At 53.5% G+C, this 21,333-nt stretch overlaps 1 protein-coding gene across 1 annotated transcript in view; it reads left to right on the top strand.

Annotated features, from left to right (window-relative positions):
• The first annotated feature begins 14,490 nt into the window (after window positions 1-14,490).
• BANP (BTG3 associated nuclear protein) overlaps window positions 14,491-21,333 on the top strand; it is a 469,223-nt gene continuing 462,380 nt past the window's right edge. The window contains exon 1 of the mRNA XM_075326225.1: window positions 14,491-14,582. The gene's annotated coding sequence lies outside the window, so the exon portion shown is untranslated. The remainder of the gene's footprint in view (window positions 14,583-21,333) is intronic.

Raw genomic sequence — 21,333 nt, 5'->3', positions numbered from 1 at the left:
ATTCCTCTCCTCCACAGAAGCCCGCCGTACTCCAGTCAACGGCCTCTGGTGTCTCCGTCCATGAGCCCATGCAGATTGACCGTGTGCGACAGTCTGAACAACGTCGAGCAGAGCGGCTTGCCAAGGGCCTCTGCTTCTACTGCGGAGAAGGCACACACCTGCTACGCTCCTGTCCAGAGAGGCCGGGAAACTCCAAAGCCTAGGGTTGGTAGGAGAGGCCACCCTAGGTGCTGGGACTCTCTCAGACCCGGTTATGTGGACAGTTCAAGTGACAACGGGAGAGACGCGGTTCACGGCTGAGGCGTACCTCGATTCTGGGGCAGCAGGCAATTTCATCCAGCAGGCCACGGTGGACAAGTACCAGGTGCCTGTTACTCCACTCGCCAAACCTCTTGTGATTGCCTCTGTGGATGGGAGACCCCTCTCTGACACCATCTCCTGGATCACCAAGCCACTTGAACTGCGTATCGGTACTCTGCACACCGAGAACATCGCTCTCTACGTCCTCCCACACGTCACATCAAATCCTGCTGGGCCTTCCTTGGTTGCGGACACACGAACCCTCAGTCAGCTGGGGCACTGGTGATATCACTCGATGGGGGTCTTCTTGTCATGAGAACTGTCTGAAGACCATACAACCCATCCGGCGACCTCCGGTTCCAGAGTCCCTACCGGGACTGCCCTCAGCCTATTGGTCCTTCGCGGACGTCTTTGATAAGAAGGAGTCAGAGGTACTTCCGCCACATCGTCCTTACGATTGTGCCATTGACCTGCTCCCGGGAACTACACCACCTCGAGGACGGATATATCCATTGTCTCCAGCCGAAACAAGGGCCATGTCTACGTACATCACAGAGAGCCTGGCTAGGGGATTCATTCGGAGATCCTCCTCTCCTGCTGGAGCAGGCTTCTTCTTCGTAAAGAAGAAAGAGGGCGACCTACGCCCATGTATAGACTACTGGGGATTGAACCAAATCACCGTAAAAAACAAGTACCCCCTGCCGCTCATCCCCGAATTGTTTGATCGGCTCAGAGGAGCTCGTGTGTTCACCAAGTTGGATCTTCGGGGTGCCTACAACCTGGTCCGTATCCGCTCGGGGGACGAATGGAAGACCGCGTTCAATACTCGCGATGGGCACTATGAATACTGCGTGATGCCCTTCGGCCTGTGTAACGCACCAGCAGTCTTCCAAGAATTAGTGAACGACGTGTTCCGGGACCTTCTCTACGTCTGTGTGGTGGTATATCTGGATGACATCCTTGTCTTCTCTCCGGACCTCCAGACCCACCGAGAGAACGTGCAACTGGTTCTACAAAGACTGCGAGAGAATCGTCTGTACGCCAAGTACGAGAAGTGTGTCTTCGAACAGTCTTCTCTCCCCTTCCTGGGTTACCTCATCACCGATACCGGACTGCAGATGGATCCAAAGAAGGTCTCTTCTATTCTCAACTGGCCTCCTCCTTCTGGACTGAAGGCAATCCAACGCTTTCTGGGATTCGCCAACTATTACCGCCAGTTCATTCCTCACTTCTCTGCTCTGACTGCTCCTCTCTCCGCCTTGACCAAGAAGGGGGCTAATCCGAAGGACTGGTCACCTGCGGCCGACGCCGCGTTTGGCTCTCTAAAGCGAGCCTTTGCCTCCTCTCCTGTACTCCACCGTCCAGAGTTAAACCGCCAGTTCACCTTGGAGGTGGATGCCTCCTCCTCGGGAGCCGGAGCAGTGCTCATGCAAAAGTCCTCCTCCGGGAAGATGGTGACTTGCGGTTTCTTCTCCAAGAGCTTCTCCGCGCCTGAACGCAATTACACCATCGGTGACCGAGAGCTATTGGCAGTCAAACTGGCTCTGGAGGAATGGCGCTATCTTCTGGAAGGAGCAGTGTACCCCGTCATTATTTACACGGACCACAAAAACCTGGAATACCTGCGGTCTGCTCAGCGACTGAACCCACGGCAAGCCAGGTGGTCCTTGTTCTTTGCCAGGTTCGACTTCCAGCTCCATTTCCGACCTGCGGACAAGAATGTACGCGCTGATGCCTTGTCTAGGTCTTTCATGCCCATGGAGCAAGAGGAGGAGACATCCCAACCCATCATCTGTCCTAGTAAGATTATTCCGGTGGCTCCTGTCACCCTGGCCCAGATACCGCCTGGGAAGACCTATGTCTCTAAGACTGACAGGCAAAAAGTGTTACACTGGGGCCATGCCTCGAAAACAGCCGGTCATGCTGGTCAGAAGAGAACATGGAGTGCGATTGTACGTCATTACTGGTGGCCATCCCTTCGCACGGAAGTCGCTGCTTTTGTCTCTGCCTGCTCCTCTTGTGCCAGGAACAAGACGCCCAAACATCTGCCATATGGCCGTCTTCTGCCTCTGCCTATACCCTCAGTTCCCTGGCAACACATTGCGATGGACTTTATTACGGACTTGCCATTGTCCTCCGGACACACAGTCATATGGGTCGTGGTGGATCGGTTCTCTAAAATGGCTCATTTCGTCCCTATGGCTGGACTGCCCTCTGCCCAGGAACTCGCGGACGCCTATATACATCACATCTTCCGCTTGCATGGCTTTTCATCACATATTGTGTCCGACAGAGGAACTCAGTTCACCTCCCGCTTCTGGAGGGCTCTCTGTAAACATTTGGGAGTAACTCTGGACTTTTCTTCAGTCTACCATCCTCAGTCGAACGGCCAAGTGGAACGGGTCAATCAGATATTGACCTCCTTCTTACGTCACTACGTCAACGCCCATCATGACGATTGGTCCACGCTTCTTCCTTGGGCTGAATTCTCCCATAATCACCACGTCAGTGAGTCTTCCTCCAGTTCTCCCTTCCATGTCGTCTACGGACTTCAGCCGTCTGTTCCATTGCCTGTATCCTCTTCCTCGGATATCCCTGCTGCTGATGCAGTAGCCCGTGACTTTGCAACCATTTGGGACTCTGTCAAGGCGTCCCTTGGACGAGCTTCCCTGCGGATGAAGAGACACGCGGACAAGAGACGTCTGGATCCTCCATGTTTCTCTCCAGGAGATCTCGTCTGGCTTGCTTCTAAGTACGTCCGATTGAAGTTACCATCATACAAGCTGGGTCCTCGCTACATCGGGCCGTTTAAAGTCCTCAGCAAGATCAATGAGGTCTCCTACAAACTGCAGCTCCCGGCCACGATGAGGATACCCAACTCCTTCCACGTCTCTCTGCTCAAGCCGGTTGTCCTTGGTCCCTTCTCCGCTGCTGCCAGTCCGGCTCCTCCTCCTATTGCTGAGGACGACATCTATGCGGTAAGGGATATCGTGGCCATGAAGACCGTACGAGGTCGACAGTTCTTTCTGGTGGACTGGGCAGGGTATGGTCCTGAGGATAGGTCCTGGGAGCCCAGGGAGAATGTGGGCACTCCTCTGATCCGTGCATTCCTGTCCCGGTTGCGGGGAGGGGGGCGTGGGGGGGGGGTACTGTCACGCTCCCCGGGTCCTCTGCTCCGCTCCCCGGCTCACCTGCCACGCTCCCCGCTCTCCAGCCTCCATTGCCCACGCTTCCCAGGCCTCCTGGTCCCCGCTCCCGGCGCCCGTCGGCTTCCCAGCCTCTGCCCGACTCTGCTGCTTCCTCCTCTCAGCTTCCTGCCCTGGCTTCTGGCACCCGGGCCGCCCGCATGCGCATTAGGGCGCGCGCGCGGTCACTGACCCTTTCTTAAAGGGCCAGTGTCCACTAACAGGAAATGATGCACTAAGGTACAGGGTATAAAGGGGTTAAATGTCCAAGGGGGCGGGGCCTGTTCTTCGTGTTTCCCAAGCTAGGAGTCAGGTCTCCTTGTGTTTCTGTGAGATACTTACCTCTCTCTCTTCTAGAGCCGATCCTGCATTGCCATCCGGTCCTGCTGTATCTCGAACCCCGAACGCTGCCTATCTGCCATCGTGACAGTCCGTACCATCTCTGTTCCCTGCGGTGACCCGTCATCTCGCTCCAACGGTTCCGGACCCCGCCTGACATCATCCCGGCTTCCGAACCTGAGCTCCGTCACCTGGACCACCATCAGTGACCCCGTGGTCCCAGGGACTTCTCCATTGTGCTCTAGTGCACGGACTGTCCTGCTACCTAAAGTGCTCCGGCTACCGGACTCCTTTCCCTCATCGGGGAGTTCGGCCCAGTGGATCCACCTCCCGGGTCTGCCCATCCATCTGGCCCTAACATGATCTATGATTTCACCGCACTTTTTTTTTCCCGTATCTCGGTACATTATATGGTAAAATGAATGGTGTCATTCAAAAGTTAAACAGGTCCCACAAGAAACAAAACCTCATTCCTCTATATAGACGGGATAATAAAGAAGGTATGGCTCTTTGTAAGAAAGGCAGGAAAAATGAAAATTGGCTTTGGCAGGAAGGGGTTAATATGATTACTTTTAAAATTATTAGGATTATATAATGGGATTGGTCTGCATTGTGCTTATCTCTACACTCTGTCCCCTCTGCACTCTGTCTCCTCTGCACTCTGTCTCCTCTGCACTGTCTCCTCTGCACTGTCTCCTCTGCACTGTCTGTCTCCTCTGCACTCTGTCCCCTCTGCACTCTGTCCCCTCTGCACTCTGTCTCCTCTGCAGTGTTTCCTCTGCACTGTCTCCTCTGCATTGTCTCCTCTGCATTGTCTGTCTCTTCTGCATTGTTTCGTCTGCACTGTCTCCTCTGCATTGTCTCCTCTGCATTGTCTGTCTCTTCTGCATTGTTTCGTCTGCACTGTCTCCTCTGCATTGTCTCCTCTGCATTGTCTGTCTCTTCTGCATTGTTTCGTCTGCACTGTCTCCTCTGCAGTTTTTTTCTGCACTGTCTCTTCTACACTATCTGTCTCCTCTGTATTGTCTACTCTGCAATGACTTCTGAACACTGCCTCCTCTGCATTACCTCTTCTGCACTGTCTCTTCTGCACTGTCTCCTCTGCACTGTCTCCTCTACACTGTCTATTTCTTCTGCACTGCCTCTTCTGCACTCTCTCTACTCTGCACTGTTTTCTCTGCACTGTCTCCTCAGCTCTGTCTCCTCAGCACTGTCTCCTCTACATTGTCTCCTCTGCTCTGTCTCTTCTGCACTGTTTTTTTTCTGCAGTCTCCTCTAGACTGTGTGTCTTCTCTGCACTGTCTCCTCTGCAGTGTCTCTTCTGCATTGTCTCCTCTGCACTGTTTCCTCTGTACTGTCTCCTCTGTACTGTCTCCTCTGCACCATCTCCTCTGCTCTACACTGTCTGTTTCTTCTGCACTATCTCCTCTGCACTGTCTCCTGAACACTGCCTCCTCTGCACAGTCTCCTCTGCACAGTCTCCTCTGCACAGTCTCCTCTGCACTGTCTCCTCTGCACTGTCTCCTCTGCACTGTCTCCTCTGCACTGTCTCCTCTGCACTGTCTATTTCTTCTGCACTGCCTCTTCTGCACTCTCTCTACTCTGCACTGTTTTTTCTGCACTGTCTCCTCAGCACTGTCTCCTCAGCACTGTCTTCTCTGCACTGTCTCCTCTACATTGTCTCCTCTGCTCTGTCTCTTCTGCACTGTTTTTTTTCTACAGTCTCCTCTAGACTGTGTGTCTTCTCTGCACTGTCTCCTCTGCAGTGTCTCTTCTGCATTGTCTCCTCTGCACTGTTTCCTCTGTACTGTCTCCTCTGTACTGTCTCCTCTGCACCATCTCCTCTGCTCTACACTGTCTGTTTCTTCTGCACTGTCTCCTGAACACTGCCACCTCTGCACAGTCTCCTGAACACTGCCTCCTCTGCACAGTCTCCTCTGCACAGTCTCCTCTGCACAGTCTCCTCTGCACAGTCTCCTCTGCACAGTCTCCTCTGCACTGTCTCCTCTATACTGTCTATCTCTGCTGCACTGTCTCCTCTGCACTGTCTCCTCTGCACTGTCTGTCTCCTCTGCACTGTCTCCTCTGCACTGTCTCCTCTACATTGTCTCCTGTGCACTGTCTCCTCTGCACTGTCTGTCTCCTCAGCACTCAGTCTCCTCTGCACTGTCTGAGACAGACAGAGACAGACTGAGACAGACCTCTGCACTGTCTCCTCTGCACTGTCTCCTCTGCACTGTCTCCTCTGCACTGTCTGTCTCCTCTGCACTCTGTCTCCTCTGCACTGTCTCCTCTGCATTGTCTATTCTGCACTGTCTGTCTCCTCTGCACTCTGTCTCCTCTGCACTGTCTCCTCTGCACTGTCTCTTCTGCACTGTCTGTCTCCTCTGCCCTGTCTGTCTTCTCTGCACTCTCTCCACTGCACGGTCTCCTCTGCACTCTGTCTCTTGTGCCCTGTTGTTTTTCTGCACTATCTCCTCTGCATTGTCTCCTCTACATTGTCTCCTCTGCACTGTCTCCTCTGCACTGTCTCCTCTGCACTGTCTCCTCTGCACTGTCTCTTCTGTACTGTCTCTTCTGCACTGTCTCCTCTGCGCTGTCTCTTCTGTACTGTCTCTTCTGCACTGTCTCCTCTGCACTCTGTCTCCTCTGCACTGTCTCCTCTGCACGGTCTCCTCTGCACTCTGTTGTGCCTCTCTCTTGTGCCTTGTTGTTTTTCTGCACTATCTCCTCTGCATTGCCTCCTCTGCACTCTGTCTCCTCTGTACTGTCTCCTCTGTACTGTCTCCTCTGCACTGTCTCCTCTGCACTGTCTCCTCTGCGTTGTCTCTTCTGTACTGTCTCTTCTGCACTGTCTCCTCTGCGCTGTCTCTTCTGTACTGTCTCTTCTGCACTGTCTCCTCTGCACTGTCTCCTCTGCACTGTCTCTTCTGTACTGTCTCCTCTGCGCTGTCTCTTCTGCACTGTCTCCTCTGCACTGTCTCCTCTGCACTGTCTCCTCTGCACTGTCTCCTCTGCACTGTCTCTTCTGTACTGTCTCCTCTGCACTGTCTCCTCTGCACTCTGTCTCTTCTGTACTGTCTCTTCTGCACTGTCTCCTCTGCACGGTCTCCTCTGCACTCTGTCTCTTCTGTACTGTCTCTTCTGCATGGTCTCCTTCGCACTGTCTCCTCTGCACTCTGTCTCCTCTGCACTGTCTCCTCTGCACTCTGTCTCCTCTGCACTGTCTCCTCTGCACTGTCTCCTCTGCACTGTCTCCTCTGCACTGTCTCTTCTGTACTGTCTCCTCTGCGCTGTCTCTTCTGCACTGTCTCCTCTGCACTCTGTCTCCTCTGCACTCTGTCTCCTCTGCACGGTCTCCTCTGCACCCTGTCCCCTCTGCACCCTGTCCCCTCTGCACCCTGTCCCCTCTGCACTCTGTCCCCTCTGCACTGTCTCCTCTGCACTGTCTCCTCTGCACTGTCTCTTCTGCACTGTCACCTCTGCACTGTCACCTCTGCACTGTCACCTCTGCACTGTCTCCTCTGCACTGTCTCCTCTGCACTGTCTCCTCTGCACTGTCTCTTCTGCACTGTCTCTTCTGCACTGTCTCCTCTGCACTGTCTCCTCTGCACTGTCTCCTCTGCACTGTCTCCTCTGCACTCTGTCTCCTCTGCACTCTGTCTCCTCTGCACGGTCTCCTCTGCACCCTGTCCCCTCTGCACCCTGTCCCCTCTGCACCCTGTCCCCTCTGCACTCTGTCCCCTCTGCACTGTCTCCTCTGCACTGTCTCCTCTGCACTGTCTCTTCTGCACTGTCACCTCTGCACTGTCACCTCTGCACTGTCTCCTCTGCACTGTCTCCTCTGCACTGTCTCCTCTGCACGGTCTCCTCTGCACTCTGTCTCTTCTGCACTGTTTTTTTTCTACAGTCTCCTCTAGACTGTGTGTCTTCTCTGCACTGTCTCCTCTGCACTGTCTCTTCTGCACTGTCTCCTCTGTACTGTCTCTTCTGCACTGTCTCCTCTGCACTGTCTCCTCTGCACAGTCTCCTCTGCACAGTCTCCTCTGCACTGTCTCCTCTATACTGTCTATCTCTGCTGCACTGTCTCCTCTGCACTGTCTCCTCTGCACTGTCTCCTCTGCACTGTCTCTTCTGTACTGTCTCCTCTGCACTGTCTCCTCTGCACTCTGTCTCTTCTGTACTGTCTCTTCTGCACTGTCTCTTCTGCACGGTCTCCTCTGCACTCTGTCTCTTCTGTACTGTCTCTTCTGCATGGTCTCCTTCGCACTGTCTCCTCTGCACTCTGTCTCCTCTGCACTGTCTCCTCTGCACTCTGTCTCCTCTGCACTGTCTCCTCTGCACTGTCTCCTCTGCACTGTCTCCTCTGCACTGTCTCCTCTGCACTGTCTCTTCTGTACTGTCTCCTCTGCGCTGTCTCTTCTGCACTGTCTCCTCTGCACTCTGTCTCCTCTGCACTCTGTCTCCTCTGCACGGTCTCCTCTGCACCCTGTCCCCTCTGCACCCTGTCCCCTCTGCACCCTGTCCCCTCTGCACCCTGTCCCCTCTGCACTCTGTCCCCTCTGCACTGTCTCCTCTGCACTGTCTCCTCTGCACTGTCTCTTCTGCACTGTCTCCTCTGCACTGTCACCTCTGCACTGTCACCTCTGCACTGTCTCCTCTGCACTGTCTCCTCTGCACTGTCTCCTCTGCACTGTCTCCTCTGCACTCTGTCCACTCTGCACTCTGTCTCCTCTGCACTGTCTCCTCTGCACTGTCTCCTCTGCACTGTCTCCTCTGCACTGTCTCTTCTGCACTGTCTCTTCTGCACTGTCTCCTCTGCACTGTCTCCTCTGCACTGTTTCCTCTGCACTGTCTCCTCTGCACTCTGTCTCCTCTGCACTCTGTCCCCTCTGCACTGTCTCCTCTGCACTGTCTCCTCTGCACTGTCTCTTCTGCACTGTCTCCTCTGCACTGTCACCTCTGCACTGTCACCTCTGCACTGTCTCCTCTGTACTGTCTCCTCTGCACTGTCTCCTCTGCACTGTCTCCTCTGCACTCTGTCCACTCTGCACTCTGTCTCCTCTGCACTGTCTCCTCTGCACTGTCTCCTCTGCACTGTCTCCTCTGCACTGTCTCTTCTGCACTGTCTCTTCTGCACTGTCTCCTCTGCACTGTCTCCTCTGCACTGTTTCCTCTGCACTGTCTCCTCTGCACTCTGTCTCCTCTGCACTCTGTCTCCTCTGCACGGTCTCCTCTGCACCCTGTCCCCTCTGCACCCTGTCCCCTCTGCACTCTGTCCCCTCTGCACTGTCTCCTCTGCACTGTCTCCTCTGCACTGTCTCTTCTGCACTGTCACCTCTGCACTGTCACCTCTGCACTGTCTCCTCTGCACTGTCTCCTCTGCACTGTCTCCTCTGCACGGTCTCCTCTGCACTCTGTCTCTTCTGCACTGTTTTTTTTTATACAGTCTCCTCTAGACTGTGTGTCTTCTCTGCACTGTCTCCTCTGCACTGTCTCTTCTGCACTGTCTCCTCTGTACTGTCTCTTCTGCACTGTCTCCTCTGCACTGTCTCCTCTGCACAGTCTCCTCTGCACAGTCTCCTCTGCACAGTCTCCTCTGCACTGTCTCCTCTATACTGTCTATCTCTGCTGCACTGTCTCCTCTGCACTGTCTCCTCTGCACTGTCTGTCTCCTCTGCACTGTCTCCTCTGCACTGTCTCCTCTACATTGTCTCCTGTGCACTGTCTCCTCTGCACTGTCTGTCTCCTCAGCACTCAGTCTCCTCTGCACTGTCTGAGACAGACAGAGACAGACTGAGACAGACCTCTGCACTGTCTCCTCTGCACTGTCTCCTCTGCACTGTCTCCTCTGCACTGTCTGTCTCCTCTGCACTCTGTCTCCTCTGCACTGTCTCCTCTGCACTGTCTCCTCTGCACTGTCTGTCTCCTCTGCACTCTGTCTCCTCTGCACTGTCTCCTCTGCACTGTCTCTTCTGCACTGTCTGTCTCCTCTGCCCTGTCTGTCTTCTCTGCACTCTCTCCACTGCACGGTCTCCTCTGCACTCTGTCTCTTGTGCCCTGTTGTTTTTCTGCACTATCTCCTCTACATTGTCTCCTCTGCACTGTCTCCTCTGCACTGTCTCCTCTGTACTGTCTCCTCTACGCTGTCTCTTCTGTACTGTCTCTTCTGCACTGTCTCCTCTGCGCTGTCTCTTCTGTACTGTCTCTTCTGCACTGTCTCCTCTGCACTCTGTCTCCTCTGCACTGTCTCCTCTGCACGGTCTCCTCTGCACTCTGTTGTGCCTCTCTCTTGTGCCTTGTTGTTTTTCTGCACTATCTCCTCTGCATTGCCTCCTCTGCACTCTGTCTCCTCTGTACTGTCTCCTCTGTACTGTCTCCTCTGCACTGTCTCCTCTGCACTGTCTCCTCTGCGTTGTCTCTTCTGTACTGTCTCTTCTGCACTGTCTCCTCTGCGCTGTCTCTTCTGTACTGTCTCTTCTGCACTGTCTCCTCTGCACTGTCTCCTCTGCACTGTCTCCTCTGAACTGTCTCCTCTGCACTGTCTCCTCTGCACTGTCTCCTCTGCACTGTCTCTTCTGTACTGTCTCCTCTGCACTGTCTCCTCTGCACTCTGTCTCTTCTGTACTGTCTCTTCTGCACTGTCTCCTCTGCACGGTCTCCTCTGCACTCTGTCTCTTCTGTACTGTCTCTTCTGCATGGTCTCCTTCGCACTGTCTCCTCTGCACTCTGTCTCCTCTGCACTGTCTCCTCTGCACTCTGTCTCCTCTGCACTGTCTCCTCTGCACTGTCTCCTCTGCACTGTCTCCTCTGCACTGTCTCCTCTACGCTGTCTCTTCTGTACTGTCTCTTCTGCACTGTCTCCTCTGCGCTGTCTCTTCTGTACTGTCTCTTCTGCACTGTCTCCTCTGCACTCTGTCTCCTCTGCACTGTCTCCTCTGCACGGTCTCCTCTGCACTCTGTTGTGCCTCTCTCTTGTGCCTTGTTGTTTTTCTGCACTATCTCCTCTGCATTGCCTCCTCTGCACTCTGTCTCCTCTGTACTGTCTCCTCTGTACTGTCTCCTCTGCACTGTCTCCTCTGCACTGTCTCCTCTGCGTTGTCTCTTCTGTACTGTCTCTTCTGCACTGTCTCCTCTGCGCTGTCTCTTCTGTACTGTCTCTTCTGCACTGTCTCCTCTGCGCTGTCTCTTCTCTACTGTCTCTTCTGCACTGTCTCCTCTGCACTGTCTCCTCTGCACTGTCTCCTCTGCACTCTGTCTCTTCTGTACTGTCTCTTCTGCACTGTCTCCTCTGCACGGTCTCCTCTGCACTCTGTCTCTTCTGTACTGTCTCTTCTGCATGGTCTCCTTCGCACTGTCTCCTCTGCACTCTGTCTCCTCTGCACTGTCTCCTCTGCACTCTGTCTCCTCTTCACTGTCTCCTCTGCACTGTCTCCTCTGCACTGTCTCCTCTGCACTGTCTCCTCTGCACTGTCTCTTCTGTACTGTCTCCTCTGCGCTGTCTCTTCTGCACTGTCTCCTCTGCACTCTGTCTCCTCTGCACTCTGTCTCCTCTGCACGGTCTCCTCTGCACCCTGTCCCCTCTGCACCCTGTCCCCTCTGCACCCTGTCCCCTCTGCACTCTGTCCCCTCTGCACTCTGTCCCCTCTGCACTGTCTCCTCTGCACTGTCTCCTCTGCACTGTCTCTTCTGCACTGTCTCCTCTGCACTGTCACCTCTGCACTGTCACCTCTGCACTGTCTCCTCTGCACTGTCTCCTCTGCACTGTCTCCTCTGCACTCTGTCCACTCTGCACTCTGTCTCCTCTGCACTGTCTCCTCTGCACTGTCTCCTCTGCACTGTCTCTTCTGCACTGTCTCCTCTGCACTGTCACCTCTGCACTGTCTCTTCTGCACTGTCTCCTCTGCACTGTCTCCTCTGCACTCTGTCCACTCTGCACTCTGTCTCCTCTGCACTGTCTCCTCTGCACTGTCTCCTCTGCACTGTCTCCTCTGCACTGTCTCTTCTGCACTGTCTCTTCTGCACTGTCTCCTCTGCACTGTCTCCTCTGCACTGTCTCCTCTGCACTCTGTCTCCTCTGCACTCTGTCTCCTCTGCACGGTCTCCTCTGCACCCTGTCCCCTCTGCACCCTGTCCCCTCTGCACTCTGTCCCCTCTGCACTCTGTCCCCTCTGCACTGTCTCCTCTGCACTGTCTCCTCTGCACTGTCTCTTCTGCACTGTCACCTCTGCACTGTCACCTCTGCACTGTCTCCTCTGCACTGTCTCCTCTGCTATGTCACCTCTGCACTGTCTCCTCTGCACTGTCTCCTCTGCACTGTCTCCTCTGCACTGTCACCTCTACACTGTCTCCTCTGCACTGTCTCCTCTGCACTGTCTCCTCTGCACGGTCTCCTCTGCACTCTGTCTCCTCTGCGCTGTCTCCTCTGCGCTGTCTCCTCTGCGCTGTCTCCTCTGCGCTGTCTCCTCTGCACTGTGTCCTCTGCACTGTCTCTTCTGCACTGTCTCCTCTGCACTGTCTCCTCTGCACTGTCTCCTCTGCACTGTCTCTTCTGCACTGTCTCCTCTGCACTGTCTCCTCTGCACGGTCTCCTCTGCACTGTCTCTTCTGCACTGTCTCCTCTGCACTCTGTCTCCTCTGCACTGTCTCCTCTGCACTGTCTCCTCTGCACGGTCTCCTCTGCACTGTCTCTTCTGCACTGTCTCCTCTGCACTGTCTCTTCTGCACTGTCTCCTCTGCACTGTCTCCTCTGCACTGTCTCCTCTGCACTGTCTCCTCTGCACTGTCTCTTCTGCACTGTCTCCTCTGCACTGTCTCCTCTGCACTGTCTCCTCTGTACTGTCTCTTCTGCACTGTCTCCTCTGCACTGTCTCCTCTGCACTGTCTCTTCTGCACTGTCTCTTCTGCACTGTCTCCTTTGCACTCTGTCCACTCTGCACTGTCTCTTCTGCACTCTGTCCACTCTGCACTGTCTCTTCTGCACTGTCTCCTCTGCACTGTCTCCTCTGCACTGTCTCCTCTGCACGGTCTCCTCTGCACTGTCTCCTCTGCACTGTCTCCTCTGCACTGTCTCTTCTGCACTGTCTCCTCTGCACTCTGTCCACTCTGCACTGTCTCCTCTGCACTGTCTCCTCTGCACTGTCTCTTCTGCACTGTCTCTTCTGCACTGTCTCCTCTGCACTCTGTCCACTCTGCACTGTCTCTTCTGCGCTGTCTCCTCTGCGCTGTCTCCTCTGCACTGTCTCCTCTGCACTGTCTCCTCTGCACTGTCTCCTCTGCACTGTCTCTTCTGCACTGTCTCCTCTGCACTGTCTCCTCTGTACTGTCTCTTCTGCACTGTCTCCTCTGCACTGTCACCTCTGCACTGTCTCCTCTGCACTGTCTCCTCTGCACTGTCTCCTCTGTACTGTCTCTTCTGCACTGTCTCCTCTGCACTGTCTCCTCTGCACTGTCTCCTCTGCACTGTCTCTTCTGCACTGTCTCCTCTGCACTGTCTCCACTGTACTGTCTCTTCTGCACTGTCTCCTCTGCACTGTCACCTCTGCACTGTCTCCTCTGCACTGTCTCCTCTGTACTGTCTCTTCTGCACTGTCTCCTCTGTACTGTCTCTTCTGCACTGTCTCCTCTGCACTGTCACCTCTGCACTGTCTCCTCTGCACTGTCTCCTCTGCACTGTCTCCTCTGCACTGTCTCTTCTGCACTGTCTCCTCTGCACTCTGTCCACTCTGCACTGTCTCTTCTGCACTGTCTCCTCTGCACTCTGTCCACTCTGCACTGTCTCCTCTGCACTGTCTCCTCTGCACTGTCTCTTCTGCACTGTCTCTTCTGCACTGTCTCCTCTGCACTCTGTCCACTCTGCACTGTCTCTTCTGCGCTGTCTCCTCTGCGCTGTCTCCTCTGCACTGTCTCCTCTGCACTGTCTCCTCTGCACTGTCTCTTCTGCACTGTCTCCTCTGCACTGTCTCCTCTGTACTGTCTCTTCTGCACTGTCTCCTCTGCACTCTCACCTCTGCACTGTCTCCTCTGCACTGTCTCCTCTGCACTGTCTCCTCTGTACTGTCTCTTCTGCACTGTCTCCTCTGTACTGTCTCTTCTGCACTGTCTCCTCTGCACTGTCACCTCTGCACTGTCTCCTCTGCACTGTCTCCTCTGCACTGTCTCCTCTGCACTGTCTCTTCTGCACTGTCTCCTCTGCACTCTGTCCACTCTGCACTGTCTCTTCTGCACTGTCTCCTCTGCACTGTCTCCTCTGCACTGTCTCCTCTGCACTCTGTCTCCTCTGCACTGTCTCCTCTGCACTGTCTCCTCTGCACTGTCACCTCTGCACTGTCTCCTCTGCACTCTGTCTCCTCTGCACTGTCTCCTCTGCACTGTCACCTCTGCACTGTCTCCTCTGCACTCTGTCTCCTCTGCACTGTCTCCTCTGCACTGTCTCCTCTGCACTGTCTCCTCTGCACTGTCTCTTCTGCACTGTCTCCTCTGCACTCTGTCCACTCTGCACTGTCTCTTCTGCACTGTCTCCTCTGCACTGTCTCCTCTGCACTGTCTCCTCTGCACTGTCTCCTCTGCACTGTCACACTATGAGCAGCAGGTGGCGTTAGTCGCCCAGTGTCCCATCACGCATGCGTCCTCTACCGTACGCCACGCATGCGCAGTGCGGGATCAGCGATAGCGAGGAGGAGAGGAGGTGCTGGATTCTCTCGCGAGGAAGGACGCCATTATCGCCCACAAAACACCACGAGAACTCGCCCCCAAACGGTAACTGGCAACCAGCGGCAGAGCTGCCGGCTCACAGCGCTCCCGGGGCTTCCCCGCCGCCCTCCCCGACTCCCCGGAGTCCGCCCGCCGCTCCCGGCGACCAGGAAAGAGCGGGGAGGAGGGCAGGAAAGCAGGCCTGAGGCGGGAGGAGCGGGCGAAGAGGGGAAATGTGGCCGAGGCCCAGCGCGCACCCCTCACATGCACCTCCGAGGACGGGAGAGAGCGGGAGACGTCTGTGTGCGGGCGGGAAGCAGCGGGGACGGGCGAGGGGCACTGTCCCCCATAGCAACGGGTCACTTCTGGTAAAGTCCCCCCATAGCAACGGGTCACTTCTGGTAAAGTCCCCCATAGCAACCGGTCACTTCTGGTAAAGTCCCCCATAGCAACCGGTCACTTCTGGTAAAGTCCCCCCATAGCAACCGGTCACTTCTGGTAAAGTCCCCCCCATAGCAACCGGTCACTTCTGGTAATGTCCTCCCATAGCAACCGGTCACTTCTGGTAAAGTCCCCCATAGCAACCGGTCACTTCTGGTAAAGTCCCCCCATAGCAACGGGTCACTTCTGGTAAAGTCCCCCCATAGCAACGGGTCACTTCTGGTAAAGTCCCCCCATAGCAACCGGTCACTTCTGGTAAAGTCCCCCCATAGCAACCGGTCACTTCTGGTAAAGTCCCCCCATAGCAACGGGTCACTTCTGGTAAAGTCCCCCATAGCAACCGGTCACTTCTGGTAAAGTCCCCCCATAGCAACCGGTCACTTCTGGTAAAGTCCCCCATAGCAACCTGTCACTTCTGGTAAAGTCCCCCCCATAGCAAACTGTCACTTCTGGTAAAGTCCCCCCCATAGCAACCGGTCACTTCTGGTAAAGTCCCCCCATAGCAACCGGTCACTTCTGGTAAAGTCCCCCCATAGTAACCGGTCACTTCTGGTAAAGTCCCCCCATAGCAACGGGTCACTTCTGGTAAAGTCCCCCCATAGCAACCGGTCACTTCTGGTAAAGTCCCCCCATAGCAACCGGTCACTTCTGGTAAAGTCCCCCATAGCAACCGGTCACTTCTGGTAAAGTCCCCCATAGCAACCGGTCACTTCTGGTAAAGTCCTCCCATAGCAACCGGTCACTTCTGGTAAAGTCCCCCCATAGCAACGGGTCACTTCTGGTAAAGTCCCCCATAGCAACCGGTCACTTCTGGTAAAGTCCCCCCATAGCAACGGGTCACTTCTGGTAAAGTCCCCCATAGTAACCGGTCACTTCTGGTAAAGTCCCCCCCATAGCAACTGGTCACTTCTGGTAAAGTCCCCCCCATAGCAACCGGTCACTTCTGGTAAAGTCCCCCCATAGCAACCGGTCACTTCTGGTAAAGTCCCCCCATAGCAACCGGTCACTTCTGGTAAAGTCCCCCATAGCAACCGGTCACTTCTGGTAAAGTCCCCCCATAGCAACCGGTCACTTCTGGTAAAGTCCCCCCCATAGCAACCGGTCACTTCTGGTAAAGTCCCCCATAGCAACCGGTCACGTCTGGTAAAGTCCCCCATAGCAACCGGTCACTTCTGGTAAAGTCCCCCCATAGCAACTGGTCACTTTTGGTAAAGTCCCCCGCCCCATAGCAACGGGTCACTTTTGGTAAAGTCCCCCGCCCCATAGCAACGGGTCACTTTTGGTAAAGTCCCCCGCCCCATAGCAACGGGTCACTTTTGGTAAAGTCCCCCGCCCCATAGCAACGGGTCACTTTTGGTAAAGTCCCCCGCCCCATAGCAACGGGTCACTTTTGGTAAAGTCCCCCGCCCCATAGCAACGGGTCACTTTTGGTAAAGTCCCCCGCCCCATAGCAACGGGTCACTTTTGGTAAAGTCCCCCGCCCCATAGCAACGGGTCACTTTTGGTAAAGTCCCCCGCCCCATAGCAACGGGTCACTTTTGGTAAAGTCCCCCGCCCCATAGCAACGGGTCACTTTTGGTAAAGTCCCCCGCCCCATAGCAACGGGTCACTTTTGGTAAAGTCCCCCGCCCCATAGCAACGGGTCACTTTTGGTAAAGTCCCCCGCCCCATAGCAACGGGTCACTTTTGGTAAAGTCCCCCGCCCCATAGCAACGGGTCACTTTTGGTAAAGTCCCCCATAGCAACGGGTCACTTTTGGTAAAGTCCCCCATAGCAACGGGTCACTTTTGGTAAAGTCCCCCATAGCAACGGGTCACTTTTGGTAAAGTCCCCCATAGCAACGGGTCACTTTTGGTAAAGTCCCCCATAGCAACGGGTCACTTTTGGTAAAGTCCCCCATAGCAACGGGTCACTTTTGGTAAAGTCCCCCATAGCAACGGGTCACTTTTGGTAAAGTCCCCCATAGCAACGGGTCACTTTTGGTAAAGTCCCCCATAGCAACGGGTCACTTTTGGTAAAGTCCCCCATAGCAACGGGTCACTTTTGGTAAAGTCCCCCATAGCAACGGGTCACTTTTGGTAAAGTCCCCCATAGCAACGGGTCACTTTTGGTAAAGTCCCCCATAGCAACGGGTCACTTTTGGTAAAGTCCCCCATAGCAACGGGTCACTTTTGGTAAAGTCCCCCATAGCAACGGGTCACTTTTGGTAAAGTCCCCCATAGCAACGGGTCACTTTTGGTAAAGTCCCCCATAGCAACGGGTCACTTTTGGTAAAGTCCCCCATAGCAACGGGTCACTTTTGGTAAAGTCCCCCATAGCAACGGGTCACTTTTGGTAAAGTCCCCCATAGCAACGGGTCACTTTTGGTAAAGTCCCCCATAGCAACGGGTCACTTTTGGTAAAGTCCCCCATAGCAACGGGTCACTTTTGGTAAAGTCCCCCATAGCAACGGGTCACTTTTGGTAAAGTCCCCCATAGCAACGGGTCACTTTTGGTAAAGTCCCCCATAGCAACGGGTCACTTTTGGTAAAGTCCCCCATAGCAACGGGTCACTTTTGGTAAAGTCCCCCATAGCAACGGGTCACTTTTGGTAAAGTCCCCCATAGCAACGGGTCACTTTTGGTAAAGTCCCCCATAGCAACGGGTCACTTTTGGTAAAGTCCCCCATAGCAACGGGTCACTTTTGGTAAAGTCCCCCATAGCAACGGGTCACTTTTGGTAAAGTCCCCCATAGCAACGGGTCACTTTTGGTAAAGTCCCCCATAGCAACGGGTCACTTTTGGTAAAGTCCCCCATAGCAACGGGTCACTTTTGGTAAAGTCCCCCATAGCAACGGGTCACTTTTGGTAAAGTCCCCCATAGCAACGGGTCACTTTTGGTAAAGTCCCCCATAGCAACGGGTCACTTTTGGTAAAGTCCCCCATAGCAACGGGTCACTTTTGGTAAAGTCCCCCATAGCAACGGGTCACTTTTGGTAAAGTCCCCCATAGCAACGGGTCACTTTTGGTAAAGTCCCCCATAGCAACGGGTCACTTTTGGTAAAGTCCCCCATAGCAACGGGTCACTTTTGGTAAAGTCCCCCATAGCAACGGGTCACTTTTGGTAAAGTCCCCCATAGCAACGGGTCACTTTTGGTAAAGTCCCCCATAGCAACGGGTCACTTTTGGTAAAGTCCCCCATAGCAACGGGTCACTTTTGGTAAAGTCCCCCATAGCAACGGGTCACTTTTGGTAAAGTCCCCCATAGCAACGGGTCACTTTTGGTAAAGTCCCCCATAGCAACGGGTCACTTTTGGTAAAGTCCCCCATAGCAACGGGTCACTTTTGGTAAAGTCCCCCATAGCAACGGGTCACTTTTGGTAAAGTCCCCCATAGCAACGGGTCACTTTTGGTAAAGTCCCCCATAGCAACGGGTCACTTTTGGTAAAGTCCCCCATAGCAACGGGTCACTTTTGGTAAAGTCCCCCATAGCAACGGGTCACTTTTGGTAAAGTCCCCCATAGCAACGGGTCACTTTTGGTAAAGTCCCCCATAGCAACGGGTCACTTTTGGTAAAGTCCCCCATAGCAACGGGTCACTTTTGGTAAAGTCCCCCATAGCAACGGGTCACTTTTGGTAAAGTCCCCCATAGCAACGGGTCACTTTTGGTAAAGTCCCCCATAGCAACGGGTCACTTTTGGTAAAGTCCCCCATAGCAACGGGTCACTTTTGGTAAAGTCCCCCATAGCAACGGGTCACTTTTGGTAAAGTCCCCCATAGCAACGGGTCACTTTTGGTAAAGTCCCCCATAGCAACGGGTCACTTTTGGTAAAGTCCCCCATAGCAACGGGTCACTTTTGGTAAAGTCCCCCATAGCAACGGGTCACTTTTGGTAAAGTCCCCCATAGCAACGGGTCACTTTTGGTAAAGTCCCCCATAGCAACGGGTCACTTTTGGTAAAGTCCCCCATAGCAACGGGTCACTTTTGGTAAAGTCCCCCATAGCAACGGGTCACTTTTGGTAAAGTCCCCCATAGCAACGGGTCACTTTTGGTAAAGTCCCCCATAGCAACGGGTCACTTTTGGTAAAGTCCCCCATAGCAACGGGTCACTTTTGGTAAAGTCCCCCATAGCAACGGGTCACTTTTGGTAAAGTCCCCCATAGCAACGGGTCACTTTTGGTAAAGTCCCCCATAGCAACGGGTCACTTTTGGTAAAGTCCCCCATAGCAACGGGTCACTTTTGGTAAAGTCCCCCATAGCAACGGGTCACTTTTGGTAAAGTCCCCCATAGCAACGGGTCACTTTTGGTAAAGTCCCCCATAGCAACGGGTCACTTTTGGTAAAGTCCCCCATAGCAACGGGTCACTTTTGGTAAAGTCCCCCATAGCAACGGGTCACTTTTGGTAAAGTCCCCCATAGCAACGGGTCACTTTTGGTAAAGTCCCCCATAGCAACGGGTCACTTTTGGTAAAGTCCCCCATAGCAACGGGTCACTTTTGGTAAAGTCCCCCATAGCAACGGGTCACTTTTGGTAAAGTCCCCCATAGCAACGGGTCACTTTTGGTAAAGTCCCCCATAGCAACGGGTCACTTTTGGTAAAGTCCCCCATAGCAACGGGTCACTTTTGGTAAAGTCCCCCATAGCAACGGGTCACTTTTGGTAAAGTCCCCCATAGCAACGGGTCACTTTTGGTAAAGTCCCCCATAGCAACGGGTCACTTTTGGTAAAGTCCCCCATAGCAACGGGTCACTTTTGGTAAAGTCCCCCATAGCAACGGGTCACTTTTGGTAAAGTTTCCCCCCCCCCATAGCAACGGGTCACTTTTGGTAAAGTTTCCCCCCCCCCATAGCAACGGGTCACTTTTGGTAAAGTTTCCCCCCCCCCATAGCAACGGGTCACTTTTGGTAAAGTTTCCCCCCCCCCATAGCAACGGGTCACTTTTGGTAAAGTTTCCCCCCCCCCATAGCAACGGGTCACTTTTGGTAAAGTTTCCCCCCCCCATAGCAACGGGTCACTTCTGGGAAAGTCCCCCCCTCTCCCCCCGTAGCCACGGGTCACTTCTGGGAAAGTCCCCCCGTAGCCACGGGTCACTTCTGGGAAAGTCCCCCCGTAGCCACGGGTCACTTCTGGGAAAGTCCCCCCCCATAGCAACGGGTCACTTTTGCTATATTACTGGTCCCGTCTGCTAAAATACCCCATAGCAACCGGTCACATATGGTAAAGTCACTTCTTGTTGCCTAGTAACTGGTTAGTTCTGGAGAAGTCACCCATAGCAACCGGTCATGTAGCGCAGTCACCTCTAGTAACCAATCCATTCCAACTCACATAGTGGAAAACTGATTCCAGTGATCTGATTGGTTGCTAGGGCTAACTCCTTTTCCATTTTTATTTCTTTGATTATCCTTTGGTGACAACAATTCAGATTTATCAAAGTTTGCACCCGAAGCCGCCTCCAGTGAAGTGAATATAATTGAATTTAGGGTTTTGTGGCAGATCATGCGGAGCACAATCATCTGCACGATATGGCGGTTGTGCTGCAATGTGAGTTGGGTGCGACCTGTGGGGGGGGGGGGGTTACACTAGAAGCACTGATTTATCAAGATGGACATTTTATATCTCAGTCTTGAACAGTAAGATGCAGAAATGAGGCCGGTCAGGGAAGCCGCGCATCTGTCATCATTTATACTACTTTAGCGGTGTAAAGTATGAATTTTGTGGGTGCTCTTAGCCACACCCCTTTCTGCCTCAGCTCCACCCACTTTTCAATAACCAATATTGTAACTTTTTAAAAGAAGTTTTAGACCAAAATTCTGGTGAAAACTGCTTGAGGAATTGCTGTCCAAGCATTGTATTACGTGGCGACATTTGTCATGTGACTTCAGGATTCCCAGCCAAAAAAAATCTATTTGTCGGTGATTATTTTAGTAGAGTTGTGATTTGCGGTTTAAAATAATAGCCAGTTTGCACGTACAGTGACATGTAAAAGTCTGGGCGCCCCTGGTCAATTTTGACTGTTTTGAACAGTTGAGCAAGTTGAAGATGAAATAATCTCTAAAAGGCAGTAAGTTACAGATGACACATTTAATTTGTATTTTAGGCAAAAAATAAATAAATTTATTTTCATCTTTTACATTTTAAAAAGGAAAATGGGCCTATGCAAAAATGTATACACCCTTGGAGATTTGTGTGCTCAAATAACTGGCTGAGGAGTCTAGCCTTAATGAGCCTGTTAGGGTTATGGCTTGTTTGCTATCATTGGGTGATACAAAATTCACAGCTTCATAAAAACCCGGCCTCCTCTAACCTTGTGCCAAAAAGCAGCAGCAATGGGTTCTTCTAAGCAGCTGCCTAGCACTCTGAAAATGAAAATAGTGGAGGTCCACAAAGCAGGAGAAGG

Source organism: Anomaloglossus baeobatrachus, chromosome 10, assembly GCF_048569485.1.
Source record: "Anomaloglossus baeobatrachus isolate aAnoBae1 chromosome 10, aAnoBae1.hap1, whole genome shotgun sequence".
NCBI lineage: Eukaryota > Metazoa > Chordata > Amphibia > Anura > Aromobatidae > Anomaloglossus > Anomaloglossus baeobatrachus.
The sequence above is the reverse complement of the archived record's forward strand: the minus strand, read 5'-3'. Positions and strand labels throughout refer to the sequence as shown.